Consider the following 5,841-nt stretch of genomic DNA (forward strand, 5'->3'; position numbering starts at 1 on the left):
GGCAGGTTTTGATTGTTTGTGGCTCATGTCACAGCTTTTTCCCTTGCAATTGGTTTGTTTTGGTTTTGTCGACTGTGTTGGTTTAATTTGTCTTTTTATACTTAAACAACTCATCTTTGTTTGTGTAGCACAATATTAGGCTAGATACTTTTCGTGGAAACGATACATACTTACACTACTATATTTTTTTTGTTAAAAACTGAAAAGTATACATAATAAGATTAAATTAAGCTCGGACCTTTATGAGATGTAAGGTGGATTTTTTGTATTGGTTGGAAATAAAGGGCAAGGGGTTGAGAATTAATCCATTCTTTAAGTAAAAAAAAATCTAGAAGCTATAATTAGTAAAGCAATCATGTAGCACATTTATATTTGGTTTATAATAAATTGACATAAAAATAAATGTATCAAACTTCTACCATATTTATGGCATCAATGTAATTAGTTGGTTATTTCCTCCTAGTCAAAGAACCAATTCGATTTAATAACTTAAACTGTTAGGTGAGATCCCAACATATGATTTATATTATTCTCTAAAACACGTCCTTAAGTGAAAGCTTTTTGAGCTTGAAACTCACACAGACCCACACTATCTTGTGCTTAATTTTTTATCAAATAAATGAGAAAGGTGAGATTTGAACTCGTGACCGTTTGGTCATCAAAGCTTTGATACCATGTCATAGAACCAATTCAACCTAATAGTTTAAATTATTAGGTGAGGTCTCAAGATATAATTTATATTATTCTCTAATACTCCTCAACAATCCAAGCAGTTCATCCATTTCCGAACTATCAAGTTATCTTTTTTTTCATGATTGTCTCATTTAGTTACTAGGAAGCCTTTAGTTTATTATTTGTTGCAATCTACTGCGAGGTTTAGATATCAAATCCGTAATTGTTTGATCTCTCTAATATGCATAAAAACTAAGATTTAATAATTTGCTAAGTTAGAAATTAGTAGATCTTAGAAAGAACTTTCAAACTAAATTAAATACAATTACTTGTGTTTGTGTTTTTTACCTTCATCAGTCTCTTTATTTTTTAAAGCTCTCTATTATGATTAATTAGATTTATTGTTTTTTAATTGACTACAACTGAGAAGATATAGGAAAATAGTTATAATGATGAATATTTAAAGTGCAAATTAATATATATGTATTGATGATTAGTTATAAAAGACCTCATGATGGATGTTGACTTAGACTAAAATTTATTCTTTTGAATGATTTTGATATTTTAATTTGAGTTCTTTCTTAGTTATTCTTTTTTAAACTGTTATACACACACACACACACAAAACCTCACCTTCCCCCACTAGATAGTACTCTTTGTGGAAACAATAAATACTCGCATTACTATATTTTTTTTATTAAACAGCCTAGGTTTTATTTTTAGTTGCCTGCCACAACACACCAGCTATATATCAAACTAAAATATAAAAAATACAAAATAAGAAAAATAAGTCTCCTTATTCTATTAGAAAGTCTCCTTTGCTCCTCATTAGCATGGGGGCTATAATAGGCAGGCATTTGTTTCCATTGTAATCGCAAGCGGAGATCGGCAACCTAGCAGCTATATAGGCACTGAATCTATAAACAATGACGCAATATTGTTTTTCATTACTTCTCCAACATGGGTATACTCATCTTCCTCCTTGTAAATGACATCCATGACTCTCGAAAGATTGAGAATGCGTTCAAGCAGAGGCATTGGCACAGCGGTAGGTTTGAGAAACTCTTCATTTATATCCTTCCAAGCATTGACGACTTGCATGTGAAACTCTTTATACACTTCTTGTTCCGAGAGACCATATTGCCTTATGTAACATTCAACTCCAGAGGCAGCATGTCCTCTCTCTTGTTCAAACTGAAAAGTATACATAATAAGATTAAAAGAATCTCAGACCTTTAGTTGTTTATTTCCTCCTCAACAATATTCCAAGCAGTTCATCCATTTCCAAACTATCAAGTTATCCTAACTCCAACAGCCATTACATTCAATGAATTTCAAACAATCTTTACTTAAATGTTTTTTAACAAATTAAAATAAGCTCATACCTTATGTGATCTTACATCATCTACGAGTCTGCAAATTGTTTCTGAGGCTCTAACAATTTTTTGGGCGATTGAACACCCAGTCAAATGCTTGCTCGGTCACCATGTCGCCGGCCATGCCAATGAAAGACACGGTTGCGAGCATGGAATAACCGGTCGTTTGTAGAGCCACCTGCATATATTCTTCCATCGTCGGGATATGATTTTCATGGAACCATTTGGCTTCGTTAAAGTAGGCATGTACATTAACTTTCATCTGTTAGACATCGTACATATAAAAATCATTACTAAGTTAAACATATATAATAGAGTAATTTCTACAACATAGTATATTAGTATTTGATTTATGGAGAGAGTCATGAGTACTGCTTCTTTTCCAAAGTGGACTCTGTAGGACCATCCTCCTTCGCCACTTTTTCCTCAATTTCAATATAAACATTCAATAGTGCCTCATAACATATTTTCATGTAATCTGGAAGCTGGTGCATGCTTTTAGTGTCCCACCTGAAAATTAAGTGTCCAGGTTTTTGTAATCGCAGTACTGTAACCGTTATTTGTCTCTTAATTAAGCTCTACTTTTTTAAAAAAATAAAATAAAGGAGCCGTTTCCATACAACAAACCTGTCAATTGCTTCTGTGAAAAGTTCCAGCTCTTCAAGGGTGCCATAAACATCATAGATGTCATCAATAATCGATGCCATGGCTATTACTTTGGTAAGTATTTTCCTCGCGAGGGAGTACTGAGGCTCAAAATATACACCTACTATCCAAAAGAAGCACTCGACCACCCTGTCCCTTGCAAAAGGAAGCCTTCTAGCAAAGTCCAAACCCTTCCACCACCTGAAACAAATAAAATATCGAGCACTATCTGAAGAAGTAAACAGCTTCACAAGTAATCCTCAACAAAAGAAAAAGAAGAAAAAGGTGCTGATGCACGCATTATAACTTGCTCTCTGCGTCAATATTCATTTTAACATGTCAACGTGCTTTCATTCTAAATCTGGATACAAGTATCACCTTGTAATTTCTGAAAGCTCTTCTTTATGTAATTCTTGCACGAGATTGAAATTCAACTTTGCAAGCCCTAGTAAAGTTTTGTTACATGACGGCTCGTCCTGATAGATAGAAATGTAGCGCCTGCTCTCCAGTCTTGGAACGCCCCTTCTGATGGACTGCTTTAGGGCATGAGAAACTTTTGCTGTTAGTGGACAGTTTGGACTAGTTGCCATGGACTTGAGGTGGATGGTTGTGAAAGCTAGGGCCTCATCAAGAATATCTTCTCCATGCACCGCTAGATGTGCTGCTTCATAGAGACCTAGGATGCCTCGAACATCATTGGATTGCTTGAAATAACCTTTGTCATCTTTGAACTTGTTGAATATATCTGAATTAAATCACCAAAGAAATGGACTTGAAAATTTGTATGAAGCTTATGTCATGCACATTTCTTATAACAAATGGCCATACATATACTAATTACCACATGAAACGTTGTAGCCATGTTGTCTTAGTAGTCGAAAACCAAGAGCAGTGTTGTAAAGGTCATCATCTTCGATATCAATACGGTTATTGTAGATATGCTGTAGTGCTTCTTCTATCTCTGTTTCAAAGTGGTAAGCCACACCTAGGCGCTGGATTGCATCTATAAGATCCAGCTTTTGTGATGAATTACTAGCCAAGAGTTCCCTCTTAAATTGTTCCCTCAGCTTTTCAATTTCTTGCAATTCAATGGCTTCTTGCACCTGCTTTAGTTACCATATTAAACGCATCATTAGATTTCTCAAAGGGAGAAGAAAATAACAAAGAATCACACACACACACACAGAGTATTGTCCTTTTTGCATGCAATGACCTTGTCTTTGGGGAGATGGGAAATGAATTGATCGCCCCAAATGCTTGGATGATAATTGGCTGTCCGGCGAATAATCTCATTATCACGAGCTTGAAGAGTCTTGGGTACAACTTCTTGGGAGACTTGGGTAGACATGTTGCTTCGGCAACGATGTTCGCTAGATGGCAAATTCTTTATCGGTTAAGTAAATAGAGCAGTGAACAACATCTGCAGAGATCAGGTGTATTTATAGGCAATTATTAATCACGTGAGAATATATATAATAATTTACCTCAATTTTCAACACCTTCTGTTTTAATTACTTGTAATTTGATAAACGAAAACCTTGTGTTAAACATGGCTGCTGATGTTGTTGTATGGAAAACATTTTGAATTGCAAAATATCGACCACATATTTTGTTGATATTTTACAATACTGTTGTTGAAAATTTGTTTGTCAATTATGTGAAATGCATGCTGTGATATTTTCCAATGCCACGTATCTAATCATGGTTTTCAATTATTTGGGCAATGATAAGAATATTTCATTAGCAACGTAAAAAAACCATAAATTATTTTTTATCAATAATCAAAATAGATATTGATAAAATTAAAAAATATAAATTAAGATATTCAAGCATACAAAATAAAATTTTTATCCGATTGTGTTGACTTAACTTGTGTATTAAATCAATAAAAAAAATAAATTCAAAACGTAAAAAACTCATGACTTAAAAGATAAATATAAATGAAATTGACAAATAAACTCATGCCTAAAAAAAATATTATGCAAGGCCAAACACATCAGCAATATTATTTAAAAATAAATATTTTTTATTTTTAAAAATAAACCACATTTGTATAAAACACAAAAAAAAAAGATTATAAATGAATTAGTATAACACCTTGAAAAAAAACACATCTAAAAAAAAACAATATTTAAAAATACAGAATGATAAGATCATATAAAGTAGAATCTCTAACAAATCAAACGTCCAATGAAATCAATAAAAACAAATCATGGGTACTTTCGGTGTTTAATTATTAATCACATGAGAATATATATAATAATTTACCTCAATTTTCAACACCTTCTGTTTTAATTACTTGTAATTTGATAAACGAAAACCTTGTGTTAAACATGGCTGCTGATGTTGTTGTATGGAAAACATTTTGAATTGCAAAATATCGACCACATATTTTGTTGATATTTTACAATACTGTTGTTGAAAATTTGTTTGTCAATTATGTGAAATCTATGCTGTGATATTTTCCAATGCCACGTATCTAATCATGGTTTTCAATTATTTGGGCAATGATAAGAATATTTCATTAGCAACGTAAACAAACCATAAATTATTTTTTATCAATAATCAAAATAGATATTGATAAAATTTAAAAATATAAATTAAGATATTCAAGCATACAAAATAAAATTTTTATCCAATTGTGTTGACTTAACTTGTGTATTAAATCAATAAAAAAATAAATTCAAAACGTAAAAAACTCATGACTTAAAAGATAAATATAAATGAAATTGACAAATAAACTCATGCCTAAAAAAAATATTATGCAAGGCCAAACACATCAGCAATATTATTTAAAAATAAATATTTTTTATTTTTAAAAATAAACCACATTTGTATAAAACACCAAAAAAAAAGATTATAAATGAATTAGTATAACACCTTGAAAAAAAACACATCTAAAAAAAACAATATTTAAAAATACAGAGTGATAAGATCATATAAAGTAGAATCTCTAACAAATCAAACGTTCAATGAAATCAATAAAAACAAATCATGGGTACTTTCGGTGTTTAATTATTAATCACATGAGAATATATATAATAATTTACCTCAATTTTCAACACCTTCTGTTTTAATTACTTGTAATTTGATAAACGAAAACCTTGTGTTAAACATGGCTGCTGATGTTGTTGTATGGAAAACATTT

The 5,841-nt window shown here is 31.6% G+C and overlaps 1 pseudogene; it reads right to left on the reverse strand.

Moving 5' to 3' along the window:
- Window positions 1-1,520: 1,520 nt before the first annotated feature.
- Window positions 1,521-4,079, reverse strand: LOC118050965 (sesquiterpene synthase 2-like; annotated as a pseudogene).
- Window positions 4,080-5,841: the final 1,762 nt, after the last annotated feature.

Source organism: Populus alba, chromosome 15, assembly GCF_005239225.2.
Source record: "Populus alba chromosome 15, ASM523922v2, whole genome shotgun sequence".
NCBI classification, from domain to species: Eukaryota; Viridiplantae; Streptophyta; class Magnoliopsida; order Malpighiales; family Salicaceae; genus Populus; species Populus alba.